The 17,324-nt window shown below is 50.9% G+C and overlaps 1 protein-coding gene across 1 annotated transcript in view; it reads left to right on the top strand.

The window, feature by feature from the left end:
- The first annotated feature begins 1,596 nt into the window (after positions 1-1,596).
- The window catches only part of CSNK1G1 (casein kinase 1 gamma 1), a 154,910-nt gene continuing 139,182 nt past the window's right edge, over positions 1,597-17,324 (top strand). Inside the window, exon 1 of the mRNA XM_080607395.1 lies at positions 1,597-1,715. The gene's annotated coding sequence lies outside the window, so the exon portion shown is untranslated. The remainder of the gene's footprint in view (positions 1,716-17,324) is intronic.

Genomic DNA, 17,324 nt, shown 5'->3' with positions numbered 1-17,324 from the left:
ACCTGCTCTCATCTCTGACGTGGGGAGTGTTCTCCAGAGAGTCTGGCTTGGTTTTCTGAGCCCTGATCTTGAGAACGTCACAGCCAAGAGAGCATGGATGAGTGCCGAGCTGCCCTGAGGGGCCCCCACTGGGATGCCCACCCACGTGTGACAGGTCCAGGTGCCCCAGCCCCGGTTAGAAGGAGCACCGGGACCTTCTCGGGGTAGTGTTGGCCCAGCCTCATCCCCTGGGTGGTCCCACCATCGTCTCATCTCATTGCTGGTCCCACCCCCTTGGTGGGTTTTGGGCCATCGAACCAACCTGTGCCTGCAGAAAGCAAGGAAGAGGGTTGGTCACCACTGGGGTGGCCCAAATTCCTCTTCTCCCTCTGCACTGCCGCTCCTGGGGATGCGGCAATGTGGGGATGGAAGGGGAAAAGGGCTCAGAGGGAGGCAGGGGAAAGAGCAGGGAGGGCAGCGTGGAGATGGGGAGATGCCGGTGGGGTTTGCTGCCAGGCAGAGGGCCTGCGTGCTTCTGGAGGAGCTCCTGGATGCTCCAAAAGCATCTGCAAAAAGCACAAACGGTGCTGAGAAAAGGAAAGGGTGACGTTTAGAAGGTAAGGAAAAGGGCGTAACGCATCGAACTTGAGGTCCTACGCTGCAAAATTGTCTTTGTTTGGGCAGCACAGCCGGGGAGCCCTCGTGCCGGGAGCGGGACGGAGCAGATGGCGCTTTGTGATCGACGTGGGCCGGGCTGGAAGCACCTTCTGCCTCTGGAAGGAGGCCGCACGGGGAGGAGGCCGCTGGGTGTGGGAGCTGACGTCCCCACGGCAAGGAGGCAGATGGGGAGGAGGGGAAGGGGCCGCCAGCTGCCGTGTGACCCTGCGGCTGTAGGGCCACGGCTGTTGGGGCCAAGCTGCCTGCAGCCCGCGTTCGCAGGCGGTTTTGTGATTCCCTAGGGGAACACGGCTGTTAGCGGGCTGTGCCACGGCGTGCCTGGTGTCTGCGCCCCACCGCTGGCCTTCCCTGCCTCCTCCCGGGAACGAGGCCTCCCCGCTGCCGAAACTGCGGCTGCGGGTTCAGACGGCAAAGGGGCTGCACAAAGCGCCCTGCCTCGCACGGTTCCTATGGATTTATGTAAACGTGAGGCCTGGGGGACCGCGCGTCCCGCTCTGGATGGGACGGTTACCGGTTACCGCCAGGGCAGGACGAGAGCCGGCCTCCCGCCGGCCTCCCGCTGCCACCCTGGCGCTGGGCGCACGAGGGGAGCCGCTTTTCAGCCCTTTTACCCTCGTTCTCTGCCCCTGCTCCCAGCTCTTCTCCCAAATCACCCCACAACAGCAGGGCTCCCGGGGCCGGGCGTCACGGGGGTGCTCCGCCAGGTGCTGCGGGAGCCCGATCGAGCCCCGCGTGCCCGCACGGAGCCGGGCAGACGCGGGGGCCGCTTGTTTCGCCCCCTCCCCGTCCCTTGTTCCCCCCCCCGCTGCCGGCCGGGCCCCGCCGCCCGCTTCCGCATGGCAACCGCACGCCGTCGCCAGGCCGGGCCCGCCGCCCCCGCGGCCCGGAAGCGGAGCCGGGCGGCCCCGCCGCTTCCCTGCCATAGGGCGGTGCCCGCCGGGGGGGCCGGGCCGCGCCGGCCGTTTCCGGGTCAGCGCCCGCCCCGGCGAGCGCGGCGGAGGGAGGAGCAGCGGCGGGCCCGGCCCGGCCCAGCCCCGCGCCGCCGCCGCCGCCGCCAGGTAGGGCCCGGGGGCCGGGGGGGGGTTCCCCGGCGCTCCGCTCGGCTCCCCGCCGCCGAGGGGCTGCGGGCGGGCAGGGGGTGGCCGGGGCTGGGCGGCCCGGGCTCGCCCCGCGTTCCGCCCCGCGTTCCGCCGGCTCCTTTGTGCGCGCCGGGGCCGGGGCTCGGGGGCGCGGTGCCCGCAGCCAGCAGGGCCCGGCCCGGTCTCGCCCGCTGCCCCCGCACCCCCCCTCCCACCGGCCCTGCCCCGGGGCTCGCCGCCGGTCCCCGAGCGGCCCGGGCGCAGCGGAGCCGCGGGGCTGAGCCCGGCCCCGGTCCTCTCCTTTACCCGTGACCCGGCGCGGGTGGGAGCGGCTGTGCCGCTGCCCGGCTGCCGGCCGCGATCCGCGCCCGCAGAGCCCCCCCCGTGCCCCCCGGGCTGGGGCCGGGGCCGGGGCCGGGCCGCGCGCTGCGCCCCCCGGCCGGCATCCCGCTGGCCGCGGCGGTGGGCGAGCGGAGAAGGGGAAGCTTTGTTCCCTCCCGAGCCCGTGCCAGACGTTAGCAGCGCTCTGCCCCGGCCGCGTCCCGAAGGCACAAAGAGCGCCTTTGAGCCCCGGCGGCCAGGGGGTCGCCGCCTCACGGCTCTGGAGGCCGGGGAGCGGCCCCTCGCTGCCCAGGTTCTGGAGGCGCTGCCTGCGCAGGGGAGCGCTGCTGGCGGCGGGGCCCTGCTCTTACCCTGCGGGCTCCTCTCGTCGTGCGCGGACGCGCGGAGGTCTTCGCCGTGGGCAGGCCTGGGGAGCTGCCGGAGGTGCTGCCGGTGGGGAATCTCGGTGACCGCCGGTGAGGTGCGGCTGTCAGCATCCCCAGTGCAACCGTCGGGGCGTTCGGCAAAAGGGAATTCCGCTTCAGCGAGGTTTAAAAAGAAAGGCGTGCCTAGAGAACTTGGAGGATACCAGTGAGGAACCACCAGGAAAATCTGCTCTCGGTGCTGAAGTTGCTGCTACCGGCGTGGTGGTACCCCAGGACAGGTGGCACGGAAACCTTTTGGCAAAAAGCGCGCTGACTCTAATGAAACATTAGACCCTCAGGTGACAAAATCGGTGCCGTACACTCGCGTCTTGCATACGTAGCTGTGCTCTGTTTAGGTACAAGTGTTTCTTCAAATGCTGCTTGCCCTGAAATTGCTTTTTCTGGACTCAGCAAAGCGCCCAGCTGGTGCCTTTTCCTTGTTGCTCTTTTTTTGGAAGAGCTGTTGGGTTGCGAAGACGAGGCGCAGCCCTGCGGAGAGCTTGCTCTGGGAGTCCCCCTAGCAGAGTGTTTTCAGTCGCTTACCTAAAGCCCGCCCTGGTTTAGGCCAGTCTGGGTTTCCTGCTGTGTTGTTCTGCATGGGAAAACTCTTCTGCTCTCCTCTGGCCATGACGGTGGAGAACTCGCTTCGGATTCTTACGGCAAACTTATTTCCAGGCGGTATGTGCCCCTGTCTTTGCACCAGCGTTGCCTTTTTGAAAACACCTCTCCTTTCCTCCAGCACTTTTCCAAGAGTGCTCTGCTCTTGGCTTCTTATTTCCAAGCCACCTGCCCCAGCCTCCTAGTTGCTTTTTTCCAGATTATCTGCAGATCTCTGCTCCACACGTGTTTCTTTAAACTAATCCCTGAACGTGACTGGCCAGAGCAGGGCGTGCGGTGCGGGGGCAGGTCTCACGGGGATGCCGCGCGGTGTCACGGATCATTCCTTTGTGCCAGTGTCTCTCACCACTCATTCAGGTCGGTGGCTCTCAGGTCACAGCAGAAAGCGTATATCCCGTGTCTCTTTCTCTTGGATTAAAGAGCTTCCAGTTGCTAGTCCAGCTTTTTGCAAAGCCTGAAGCACCTGCCCTTACCTTGTTCTGTCCTGTCCTATCTATATTTCTCTTCCGTAGGAGGCTTTATGCTGTTCCAGCTCTCTGTATTGCCAACAATTCAACTTTTTGTGCCAAAGTCACTGTTGCAAAGTATTCAGGTAAGACTGATCCAGCAGCCAGGGCTGGAGAACAGCACTGCGAGGGGAATTGTTAGCTGGCTGAGGGCAGCCTTGTCCATGGCCAGTTGCTGCCTACCGTAGGCTAATTTACCCTTTTTTTGTGGTGGATATCTTTTAAACTGAATTCCAGCTCTTGTGAAACAACTGGTTACTGCATGTCCTCAGGTTAACAGATGGAGTCCTGTATGATGCCCGAAAAAGGGCTTCCAGGGGAGACCGGTGATCCATCTGGCCCAGCGTCCAGCTAACTGGGAACCAGCAGCAGATGCCCAGGGATGGGAGCGCACAAACATGGCAGATCTAATCTGGGGAAATAATGCTCTAATTTTTCCTCATTCCAGCAGTTCATGAACTTCGAGGTCATAACACTTGAATTTAGTGCCCTTCCACAGATCTGCCCACTCACTTTGAATCATCGTGGTTTTTGCAGGGAGGCACAAAGCTGGACGCTGAGCCTGTAGCCTACACACAAGGAAGGGACAAAAAACAAGAACAAGGTTGTCAACTTAATAAGTTTAATAAATAAAAAGTTAATAATAAAAAACTGACAAGAAGCAAATTCAGAACAAATTCCTTCCTCGCTTTCCCCACAGCGTTTGGGATTGTAGGAAGCTGCTTTTCATCCTGGCGGTCTCTTGTCCTGTCTGAGCTGTGCTGCTCTGCTCAGACTTTCCTTTCCACATCTCTCCTTGCTCTTCTCCTCGCTCCCGGCCACGCCGCAGCCTTCCTGCCAAGGGGATGGATGGCACTCGGTGTGAGGCTGGTCATCCCGTCAGCTGGTGTCTCTTTCGAAAACGTCATATGCTGTGGATTTGTATTTCATTCTCTGTTATTGTCTTCATAATTACAGGCACTCTGCCTGTCCCTCAGTGATCAAAAGCCGCGGTGCTGCTGTTTTTTGTGGAATACGCTGCGGTAGCCCTGGTGTCCCGGTCCTGGGCATTGGCCTGAGCTCCCTCTGTCGCTTTTCATATTTGAAGTTCGTCGTTCCTGGCGTGCTGTGCTTTGACTCTATCACCCACTCGTATCCTGAGGTTTTACTGCAATTCCTTAGAGTCATTGCTCTTATTTACTGATAATGTTAAATTATTCAGGGTGGCAAATGTTGTCATCTCGGTATTGCCTTCCCTTGCACAGTTCAGTAGAGTTGAGCAGGGTGCTGCGGTGAGTCCCCTCCGCTACAGAACTGACCAGTGATGCTTTTCTTTCCCAATTTTTTTTTTTAAACCGGTTGCTTATATATGTGAAGAATTTTTCCTTTTATTCCACGGTAGTTTTGTTCCCTGAAGAGCTCTGGTGAAGGATCTTGTTATTTAGTATACTTTTTTTTTTAATGAAATATATCAGCTGCCTCTTTCATGTACTCTCACTCCTTCAGGGGAGGAAAAAAAAAAAAAACAACTCTTAACTACTCCTGAGACATGACTTCATTTTATAAAATATAATTAGCCCAGTGTCCATTTAGTCTGCTCTTTAGGACAATTCTGACTTGCCCGGTGTGGCTGCCTGGTTTGCGGCTGCTCAGATACCTCTGAATTGCTCTCTGTTCCTGACTCTGTCGTGTCACTTGTACCATGCTGATTTTTGTTTTTTCTAGCTTTGATTTTCATGTTACTAACCGTAATCCCAGTAGGATTTTTTCGAGGAGATGAGGTTCTTGTGAATCAGCTTCTCTTCCCCCAAAAGCTGCATCATCCTCAGACATGTGCTCTTCTAGCTGCTGGCTCTCTGCTGAAGTGTCAGAGGAGTCTTTAATCTTGATTTCGAGTGCCAGTATCCTGGTGCTATTTTGATTAATTCAGACTTCTCGTTCTTCCAATTTTCCCCAAAACTTCTCGGTTCCTAATGAGTCGGAGCCTGAGTGTGGGAGCAGTTCTTTAAAATGCTGTCACAGAACTCTTGGTCATCAACTTCCCATTCTCAGCCCCCAGAAACTTCCCTTCCTCATATGACAGCAGCGCTCGCTCCTGTGGACCACGACCAGCAGCTCCTTCCCAACGTTATTTAAGAGCGCGTTCCTCCAGAAACAGGCGGCTGCTGGACAGACCCCCACCTGGGGCTACGCGGGGCTCATGGCACTGAGGAAATGATGGTCATCGCGTGGTCGTCTTGATCTGCAGAGAGCCGAGAAGACCAGAGGCTTCGGGGTCTAGTGGTGTAGAGAGCGCAGCCTGCAGGGTATGCTATGGCGAGGTAAAATCTCAGACTTGTGCCTCCTTAGTTGTTATATTTCATACTAAATCCCCATGACCTTTCTCTTAGAGGGAGGAGGTATTCTAACGCCTTGCTAAAATGTCTCTTAGATTTCTGGTTCATCAGACGCTTCTACCTTTTGAAAGGCCGCTTATAGAAATAAGGCAGTTGACAAAACCAGCACTGAAACGCTGCTAATCAGGGTGAGATCGCCACCATTTTCTCCTGGCTCTTCATATGTTATTTCTTCCTTTAAAATCTATTTAGAGAGGCTCGCTCTGAGAAATGGATGGGTGTCTCTTACCTGTCTGAATCTTCTGTTTTGGTTTGCTCGTCTGTGAGCAAATCTCTTCTGGATAATAACTTAATAGCCTAAGGAGTTGACAGCAATTCTACCCAGAACATTAGTCTGACAGTTTGTGCTTTGTGGAAGACAATTGAATGGCGTGGATGCGTTCCTCTTAGCATTTAATGCAGAAATTGGAGGTATTCGTTTGTGAGATGGAGAAACTGTTTTCCTGTCTGCCTCTGCTTTCCTGCTCCTCTTTTTCTCCCTTATGATTGTATTATGACATTCCTTTAGGCTGGCAAAATTGCAGCTGTTTATAAAGTGAAGTTTTCTTCGCAGTCCTGAATCTGCAGTCATTTTTCTGAAGCTGTCATGTTTCTGTAGTCTTCTAAGGTGAGTTGGCCATATAGCACATGGTACATTACAGAAGGCCACAGAATTTATTAATATCTTGAGTAGTTGTTGTCCCCTACGTGTGTTTTAATGTATATTGATGAGTCCTGACAAGTCTGTGGCTTGTGATAAAGCTGAGAAATATCTGGAATAGCAGTATTCTGCAGAACAACTCCTATTTTTCCCAGTTCATGAGAAATCACTGTTTTAGTGCCAAAGTTCGGTTAAGGAAGTTGTAGGAGAAATGTACTTAAACTCTGTGAAGCCAACCTGCTTGAAGCGTGTATTTCTCAAAGCTATTCGTTTTATGTTGCAGAATACGGTAACTTCCATCTTAGCAATTTGCTGCAGAGCTCAATTCATAATTTAAATTGTCTTAGGTGGCAGTAAACCTTGCCTGCTTATGAGGTTGAAAACTGCATGAGTTTCTTCTCAAATACTTGCCTTTGTTACACCTGTAATGAGGGTAACGTCCTGTTTGCAGAAATAACAAACAAACTGTTCCTTTGCACATTCACTGAGTTAGGAATCAGAGGGTGCATTCATATGCAGCCTTTTTTTTTCCCTTTCACATTAATAGAGAACACTACAGGAAAAAACACTACAGGCAATTTGTTTGCATATGTCTAGTCTTGCTCATGGCAAGGAGAGGAATAGGAATTGAGTTACTAATCTTTGACAGTGTTTTTTCAGCGAGTTTCTGATGTGTAGCAGTCTCAGCGTCTGTCTTGCTGGGTTTTCAAGTCTTCATTCCTTGTCAGTCAGAATTCCTTGTAGGTTTGACTTCTGTTTATTTAGGTCTATTAAAAAATATAAAAATGAGGGGAAGTCCTGTAAAATGTGGCTTATAAAGTTGTTCCATTGACAGTCACAGTTCTGGCAAGTGTAATGAAACAATTCAGCTTCTCTGAAATTTGGTGCAAGTTGCTTAATTCCAAGTCCTGCAGCAACCCTGCTTTAGCTACTCTGGCTGTCCTTAGGTACCTTCTAACTGTTCTTGTAATGCACAAGGCTGACTTCTACAGCTTCGTTTTATTTCCTAGATCTTAAGAGAACAAGTTTGAGCGAACAAATGAAACTTATTAACCTGTAACATCTTACTTTAATGAGGCAGAGACCGCACACTTTGTAGTTGTCTCTTTTCAAGTGTGTTAGACTTCAAAGGTCTCACCTTCGGGAGGCTGATGGAGGCTGGCTCCTGCTGTTGCTCCGCGGCAGAGCGCTTTTGGCAGGGCTGAAGCACCAGGTAGCACCGCGCTGCTTTGCCATGGGAGGGAGGGACTGCGGCAGCGCTTGCATTAAGCAACTTCTTGGATGCTTTGTGAGGAAATTCCAAAATGCTCCGTGTGCTTCCACCAGGCAGTGCGGTTCTTCCCCGTGCCAGAAAGTGCTTGCTGCCTGTTTACACGTTCATCTTGCTGGGTGTGGATTACCTTGGCTGGCTTAGTGAGCTCCGGAGCATCGGTGCCAGGTCCGATGGTTTGGGGGTCCTCAGGTTCTTTGGGTCATCATCCTGGGGCCGAGATCAGGCCTGCAGCCACTCAGGCATCTGATATTGCTTCCCAGCTGTCCTCTATTTGGAGAGGTTTTGACAGGTTTCTAATCCTGAAAAAGCTCTGTGCAGTGTTGGCAACGCTAAAGCTTCAGTTTTACTGGTGATAGATGCAACACCAGTGCTGGTAAATCAGAGTTAGGCGGTGTTCTGCTCCTGCAGAGTGTCTGTGCTGAAATTTATGTTATTCAGTGGTTGAGATTCAAAGCTGGTATTAGGCTCCAAACCACTACGCAGCCCTTTGTTTTTGTCTGGACTTACTGGCTACAGCACTGGTACTCGGTGTTTTTTTATCGCTTGTGTTAGCAGTTACTGTGTGTGCCAGAGTGCCTTCGCTTGTCGAGATCTATGGTTTGGGGCGTGGTGTGCTGGAACCACTTGTTCCGTTCTTTCGGGTCTCTGCAGAAAACAGAGCTCCGACAGCAAGGAGACAACGCGATCTACGGCAGGCTCTGGGGATCCCTCCTGGCCGGGGGTGCTGCAGTGGTGGGCTCAGGTGCAAGGAGCTGCAGGGGTGAAGGTCGGATGTTCAGGCAGACTCCTGTTCTCGAAGACTCAAGGGAATGGAGTGTGACTTACGGGTGTCTAGCTGGACCCTGCGTGCTCAACATCCAGCACGAGAAACCTTATGTTCTTGTTGATTTGGGGCAGTGATCTCAGTAATCCTAATTTTGTTCTATTAAGTGTGATTGAACTAATGCTCCTGTTCAAGTGTTTTGCACCAAAGTAGGTTCTTCAGGGTCTGCGAAGTCGTCAGGGCTGAGACAGACGGCGTAGTTGTATTCCTCAGTGAAGTCTTCACACCAAACTCTCAAACTTCCATTTTGAATGTAGGTTCTCTCAAACGCTTGCAGTGATCCTGGACTTCGAACCTCGCTTGAGCGCTGGGATGCTTCCGTGGGCTTGCTGCTGATACTGATCCGAAGACCCAACGCAGCTAGTGCTGCTGCTGGAGAATCTGAGTCATCCTCGTCTTTCTGGCTTGGGAAATTAGTAAATGTGTCACAAAGCCGTTTGCTGTGACACCTTTTGGTAAACTGGAGCTTGTCTTCGCAAACTGTTCAGTCAGTCTCTGGTAACATTTACAAAAGCTTGGAGAAATCCCTGTGTTGATCAGCTCTTCCATGGCGTTACGCTTGTAGTGCATGGCGTGTTAGAGTCGGAAATATGCTTGCTAAGGAGGTGTTCTAAAATACATTTGTGCTGAAACCCCATCTGTTAAACCTTCTTGAACTCCTCTCTTACCAAATCTAAAACTGAACGTAGTAATAGTTTACGCCACTTGAACAAACCTACCTTAAAACGGAGCGGCGGCGTCCTGATGCTAGTTCTGTGTAGTATTTAAATGTCTCCTCTTTCGATGAATTGCGATTGGGCTCCCTGCTAATAGCTTTGAGATCATCTGCAATTAAATGGAGTCACGTCTTCCGGGGAATTTACCCTTGGACCCCTGCTCAACACCAGTACCCTTTCTTCCCAGAACTAGTAGAATTGCCTGAGGCACAGGTGGTTAAATTTAGTCTTCTAGCAAGCTAGGTATGACCTTGTAACAACAAGGACTTTTTCCACTCATCTATAGATGCCTAAATCAGAATGTAAAGGCCGAATTTCTGTGGTGGACAGAGCTTTGGGGATCAGTGACGCTGAAAAGCTTTTTGTGTTGGATAATCGGCTGCTGCTTGCAGTGCTGCTGCTGGCAGTAATTCCGTGTCTGGATGCGGTTCAGAAGGCCTACAAGTGATCTGCTGGTACAAAGTGATCCTCACCGATGGGTATTAAGGCTTCAAAGAGGACAGGGATGACGTGGTGTGTAGTGGGGATTACTTGGTAATGAACACTTCCAATTGACAGCTATGCTGAAGATTAGGGATGGGAAGTGGAAGTTGAATCAAAGTGTCTTCATATGGGTGCTATTTCCGAAGCCTGTGAATGGTAATATTTGCATTCAGGGTGAGGTTAAATTCATCTGTACAAAGCAGTGCATTATTCCAGCTTCTGGGAGAAGTTGTCAGGGTGTGAGACGGTCTCGCTTTGCACAAGGAGGTAAATCCACACGGTACAGCACGTGCCAGAGCTGCCCAGCTCTGTGTGCCGTCTGCCTGATCCTCTGTGTTCACCTTAACAGCTTTTTGTTACAGCTGATTCTAATTAAATTCATAACTCGTCCTACGAGTGTAATAAGGAGGTTACCTTAATGTATAATGGGGTTTCTGGAGCTCTTCTGCCGTCCCTGAAAAATGCCACGCTTCTCTGCAGATGGTAGCACGCTGCCAGCTGAATGGGAGAAGCTGGTGCTGGGAAGTAGAACAGGATTTTCGAGTGTCTGCTGTGCTTCATTGGGTGCAGGAGTGCAGTGAGTGGTGTGGTTTTTTGGCTTGTGAAGGAAACTCTTTGCAGGTGAGTGGGCAAAGCCCTTAGCAAGGGCACGGCTTGCTGTTTGGGGCTGACAGGATTTATCTATTCTCTCTGCCCTTGACTGGGTTGTTGTTGGCATGCTGGTCTCTTGCTACAGGTAGTATGTGTTGTTGTTTTAATTTTTTGGAGGGATGAAATCTTAATCTGATTAAGTACTACGGTCATTGAGTAACGCTGAAGGAATTTCAGTGCGTGAATGTCTGTGTAAACGTATTGCGTTCTGCGTTTCTGCCTGTTGCATCTTCAGTGGGAAACACAGAGAAGGGCAGCTGGAGGCAGCGGAGCGTCTGAAATGCCTGAGCCTCTACAGTTTGGAAGCATTTCTTTGAAGAGCAGGCAACAAAGCTCTGGATCTCACTGTTCTAGGAGTCTGTGGAGGCTGCTCGCTTAGATGTGTTCAAAAAGTGGTCAGAGAAACCCGCGGTCCACAAGATGAACGCTGGTAGGACGGGGTAGGCATGTCCGTGCCAGCATCTGTGATCTGCTGCAGGAGCTGGCTGAGCTCACTGCTCCGCGCTGTCGTGGAGGGACAGAACACCAGCAGAGGATTTCTTGTTGTGTTCAACTATTCCTGCTTCATGAACCCCCTTCTTTGGAAATATCGGGGAGAAAATACTTGCGAAGAGCTTGGGAGGATGGCTTATGGATACCTAGAAGAGGGGAGCTCTTGAGGTGCTTCTCAGCATGCCATACATAGCTGCAGCTCTCCCGTCTGTGCATAAGCAGAGGAGATTTCGTATAGCATACTGTGGTTTATGTGTAAAGGCATTTCAAGGTGGGATGGGTAGAAACTGAAACTGGAGAAATTTTAGAAAGGGACAAATTAGGTGATTGAACAAGAAGTTCTCGGTCACTTTAAAAGGGAAGATTCTTTAGATTCCACCTTTTTTGTGCAGCGAGTGGGAGGAGGTGATCATAATGCTTCTCTTCAGCTCGCCTAGTGTGGGATTGTGAGCAGCAGACAATCAGGCGTTCCTTCGCAGGCGGTGATGGGCTAATAGCCCAGAACTGGGTCGTCACAATAACCAGCAAGGCATGCACCTCCTAATGTCCTGCTCTGTGTCATACGAATTACATAAGGTCCCCACAGCGATGATCACAACACTTCACCAGTGCTGTTTGGCTGGTGCTCGTGGCGTGGCTGCCCAGCTGGGGATTGCTCTTGTGGTTTCTCGGCTTCCTGATCCACGCCTGCTGAAAATCTACTTCCAATCAGAAACTGGGCTGTCAAAGCGTGCGTTTACCAGTGAGAACGTGCCTGGGGTCTTTTCAGCACGTTTGAGGAGCTGTCGATGTAGCTTTGCGCCTAGACACTAACCCCGCGGAGCTTAATCCTCGCTCGGGACTGAAGCGTGCAGCGGTGGAGCAGAAAGCTCCTGAAGGCTGCGGCTCCCAGTGCTGTGCCCAGAAGTGGAGGTTTGGGTCCTGCCTTTCCCATGCACTGCTTCTGGTGCTCGTCAAACCTGTTTGTGAGCTGCTCTGCCTCTAACCTGGCACAAAACTCTCCGGGTATGGTTGGGTTGTTTTTCTCCTGTTATTGTAATGAGGCAGACTCCTTCACAAGCAGGCTGATAAGAGAAACCAGCAGGAGTTCTGCTCGGGGTTGCTGCAGCGCTTGGGTTTGCTGCGTTTTGTGGGGAGCATGCTTTGAGTTGTCTTCAAAGATTGTGTTGCGTCTTTGTGCGAGTTCCATATTGCAGGCATCTCCCCAGTTTCTAGAGTGTATTACGCATTTATTTTTGTAGGCTCTTAATGTTCTCATGTGATTTTTTTTTAACTACCATTAGCCACAACTATGTGAGTTTAATTGAGGGAAGTATCACAAGTTTCCAACCTGATAGGCACTTAATAAAGCCATCTGGCTGGCTAGTAGTTGTTAACTGTGTTGTTGGCCTCCACTAGAAGGAGACAACAAGTGGAGGAGGAGAACCAGGAGAGATAACGAGAAACTGTGGAGAACCTAAAGTCTGCTGGAACGAAGCTCTTGAGGAGCAGCACAAGTGCTGATGAATGGAGACTCGTGGGCTTCTTCTGGAAGGTGTCACCCAAGTACGTGACAAGCTTTGTGCTCTGCCATGGTCATGGCCTGAGCCTGTCAGGTAGGGAGAGCAGACCCCAAATAGCAGCTTGTGCGTTACTGGCTTGTGCTGCAGGAGGAGTATCAGCTGAGCGGGCAGCTATGCTGCAGAATGTTAGGAGCGTTAATGACTTGGTGAAGCAGCGTATGAAGTGGGGGAACGTTGAGCAAATCATCACAGCTAGGAGAGGTAGGTGCTCTAACAGCTTGATTACACTTTTCTTCAAAAGTGCATGAAGAACTGAAGTATCTCATCATCAGGTGTCAATCAAAGGCATCTTGCAAGAAAACTTGGACTAGATGAGATTCTTAATTTTTCTTTAGATATGTGCTTGCATGTTCTAGGCTGGGATTGAAATCTAGGAGTGTGAACTTGTGTAATAAGACAAATCCCGTTTGACATGACTTCTTTTAGACTTCAGAGGGATTTCCAACCCTTTCTAGGAGGGACTGGGGAGTGGAAATACTCCTTGTATGGATGTTGTCAACTTCAGGAGAGTATCGGCTGTGTAACCTGGAAAGGGATCCTAGGGGAGGGAAATCCAAAGTCTGAGCAATGTGCACGGTAACGTACGTGGTTAATGGTAACACACAGCGTGATCTGGGTACTGGGTGCTTCAGAGGAAGGTGCCAGGTGAGTGGAGGCACTTCAGACCAACTGTGGTCAGAGTGTTCCTTAATGCCTGCTTTGATAAGATAACGAAAGTTCAAAATCCCACTTCTAAATATAACTGGCTATATATACGTCGTGTTTGGTCAAGGTGTGTGTTCTATTTCAGTCCTTTTCTCTGAGCTCGCCTCGCGCTCAGACCGTTAATCGGTGTGGTTTGGTTGGTGGCCCTCTGCTCCTGCTTCAGGGAAGCCAAACAGGAGGCTCGTTCTCTGCTCTGTGGTTGATTTGGGTCCTTATAGGCAAGGAGGGCAGCCCTGTTCTAACTTCTCACCTATCACTCTGGTATATTTTTGTCATCGGAATAGGGCTGTCAAGCTAACTGTCTCCATAGCAGCCTCTGTGTGAGTGAAAAGTGGATGTTTTGTGTTCGGGTGTGTTCTTGTTTCTCCTGGAGCCACACACCATCTTTCAGACTCCTGTTTCTTGCACAGCTTCTGCAGTTGTCTGGGGGAAAGGTTAAGTCATCTGGAAGCAAGAAGTGAAATACTGCTTGGGTGGGCTTTGCCCATTTGATTTTTCCAGCTTTGGAGGCTGTGTTAAGCAGGTCAAGGTTTCGGGAGCAGAGGCTGGTGTCTGAAGGATAAAACACAATTATTTTTGTGAACATCTTCCGTGAGGCTGTAACATCTTTGTCCACTCAGGCTGAGGTGTCACTGAACCACCTAATACCAAATGATTCATTGCCACTGGAAATGTGTGGTCTAGCTGCCTGTCGGGAACACCTCAAGTAAGTATAGGCAGTGAAAACTTCACTTAATGAAATTTAGAGTAAGCAGGGCGCTGCTCTGAATGATTCAAGATTTAAAGAATTTCCTTTCATGACGTTCACGTGCTGTAAGCAGGGCTATCTGAACTTGTCTGCGTGTTTTCTCTGAATTTTATGGTCTCCTTGACTTATTCATGGCACCGTTCTGTTCCCTTTCATCATGCAGGCCATTGGCATCAGATTTGAAGTCCTCAGCACTTTGCTGCTAACAAAATGTAGGCTTCCTGCTACGCAGGCTATTAGAAGTACGTGCAGGTTTCAGCAGTTGTCTGCAGCTTGTGTGTGCAGAGATTGCAGTTTGGCATGCTGCAGCGTAACACCAAGTTTTGGTTGCTGTTCTGCTTTTGTAAAGGGAAAATTGAGATCGAGACCTGCTTGCTGTACTCTGCTACATTTGAAATGTGTGGGCTACTCATGAGACTTGAGGGAATCGAGAGGGAGAAGTTGAATGGTATTTGCAAGGCTTTGCAAGCAGCAGTGTGTTTTTTTTTAAACTTGTTTTTACCCAGGTGTCAGACGATAAATACTGTTCTGAGCACTGCCCAAGTACAGTGCCAGAATAAAAGCTGACTTTTTATTCTCCAGTTGAGCAGAATAAATGTAGATGTCAGCTTTGGGGCGTATTCAGAGAGGAATTTGCAAATTACTGAATCCACACAGGGGCTTTGCTTCAAGTGTAGTGGTTAAGGCTGAGAGCTGCGTGCCCAGCTCTTCTCCAGGTGTTGAATGCAAGTATTTATTTCTAGTGAAAAGACAGGAGAATACCTGACAAGGTAAGATTTTTCTTCTTGACACAGCTACTTTCCACATTCTGCAGGCAGACAGCCTTAATGTGCGGCTTGAGTCTTTTCTGCTTTTATGTCCGCTAGGCATAGGTTTTAATATCTCCTGATAAATAAGCAACATTTGCTAATTATTCACTGATAGCTGGCACACAATGCTGCTTATTTAATCTATGCAGTGGATTTTATGCCTGCGAGGAGGCTGTGCTGAATAGCCAAAAGGCCAGACTGAGGTGGGAAGGCCCAGAGCTAAGCGCAGTGGGGGCCGGAGGGGTGCGTGGAGGCGTTACGCGTGCTTGCCCTCTTCTTTCCCCGCTCCTGGGCTCTCCTTCAGCGAGCCTTCCCCCAGCCGCTGCCGGACCTTCGTACCTGTGGAGGCTTCAGAAACCTCCGTACGTTTCCAGGTTCTGAAACTTAACATCTGGGGTTTGTCTCTGCTGTTTGAAGTGTCCCAGGTTTTCTTTTAATGCTCTGGCTAAAGGCCTGTGTGAGAGGAGAGTGTAATACAGGGCCACGAGGCAAAGACCAGGAGCGCGGTGTGTACCTGCGGATTGCTCGCTCTTGTGAAGAGAAATGATGTCTTCCAGTAGGGAAGGCGAGCCTTTCTCTAGACAAAGCTTTTGAACACTTATATGTTTGACTTGGAATAGAAATGTTTCAGGTTTTTATGCCCAAACTGTCCAACAGCATTGAGGTCTCCTGAAAAGTCTCCTGCGCACCAGCAGTGGCCTACAGAAGCCGTGTTTTTCCATGTGGGTGTGGAGCTCTCTGGTTAAAAATCTGCTGACCTAAATGAATGTCGATCCAGGTCTGATGGGTGATTTTTCAAATTAAGCACTTGTTTCTGTGGAGCTACAAATTCTGCACGTGACCAGTCAAATTTCTCCTTGTTCAAACTTGATGCCAGCGCTGGAGCGGTGTGTTTGCCCTTGAGGTTTTGCTCCCTCCTAGTGCCTCTGGGAGCCTTTCTACCCTTTTGCAGTGCTGGATGGATGGTGTGAAGACTTGGGAGTGGGGTACATCCATTAGGCCCGAATTTTGCTATTGCTCCCATGCTTTAATTTGTAAGGCTGTAGAAGCCTGAAGCCTAAAGATAAGTGTGTGTTTTTCCAGCGTTATCCAGAGCTTTGTGCTGCTAACTGGCAATAAAAGAATAATGAGGTAAAGTACAACAGATCCAAAACCTGTCTGTGTACCAGCTTCCCGAGAGCGCCTGTAAGGAGGGGTTTTGTGGAGTCATCTTCCCTGCCCTGGCGGAAGCGAGGTCCTCCCCTGGGAGCCGAGCGGCGTCAGCGGTATGCCCTGAACTCGCTTTGGAAATCTCATCTCTTGGTTCTGACTGTCAGAGATTGCCACGGCCCCACGAGGAGATGAAAGATCTGGCCACGTACATTAAGGTAGCAAATTCAGCTATTCATGAGGTGCCTTCAGGGATGTTAGTTTTGACTCTGAACCTAAAACAAACTGCAAAGTTGGCTTCTTGACTGCTCCTTGCTTTGAGAAGTAATGGGGAAAAATATCTAGCGATACTGAAAACCTCTGGTGTGTCCTCTTCCTCTCACTGACAGCTAGAAGGGGGTTTGGGTGTCCATGGGGCTTGCCCGAACAATATGATGTTATCTAGACACGGTTTCACATCCCTGAATGCTTCCTATCTCTCTGCTTATGGCACTCCAAAATAAGTTTCCTCTTCCTGAAGTCAGTTGCTTGGTGGGAACCAGAGCGACCTGGTTGAAGGATTCTGCATTATTTCTGCATGGCCATGCAAAGCCAAGGTCTGTTGCTTTCAAGCTGAGATGTATGTCCCCAAGCCTAAGGCCTATAGCTAGTGCCATCAAGGAGATGTCACAGGAAGTGCGCCAAGTGTCTGGAGGTACTAATTAAGCACACAAAAATTTAATTATCTGTCAAAAGCTGGAAGGGGTCTGTCTTGCTGTTTGTGGTTTTGGACAGCCTTTCATTCTCATTCCTTCTTTCTGTAGCAGCCTCAGTCTTCCCATAAAGAACAGATGCGCTCACCTGTCTTCTGCATAATTTTAGGTTTTGGGCCGTGAGGCTCTCTGAACGTGGAAAGGCTGGAGCTCATTACCATAATAAACTTGTGCTCCAACCGGGTTGTCCACATATTCTTGCGTGTTAACCATTGCTTTTTCTCACTCCAAGAGGCGGCTTAATTTTGTGCCACGCTTAACAGCTGAACGAGGTTGCTGGCTTCTAGTCCAGGTTTAACGTATGTTGCAGCCGTGAGCTGGATCCTCCCATTACTCCGGGGTCCTCCACACGTTGCTTGAGCGATCTCGCTCCAGAGCGGACTTCTGGGTGAGCCCAGCATCGTCAGTGCGTGGCTGGGTTAAGGCTGGAAAATGAGCTCCATCTTTTGAGCTTCAAATGCTCCTAGGAGGCTGGAGTCCGTCCGAGGAGGCGCTGTTATGTGAACACGGGAGGAGCTGTGTTTGCTGTGCTGCAGGTCG

This window comes from Anser brachyrhynchus (genome assembly GCF_964034855.1).
Source record: "Anser brachyrhynchus genome assembly, chromosome: 11".
In the NCBI taxonomy this organism is placed as follows: domain Eukaryota; kingdom Metazoa; phylum Chordata; class Aves; order Anseriformes; family Anatidae; genus Anser; species Anser brachyrhynchus.
The sequence above is the reverse complement of the archived record's forward strand: the minus strand, read 5'-3'. Positions and strand labels throughout refer to the sequence as shown.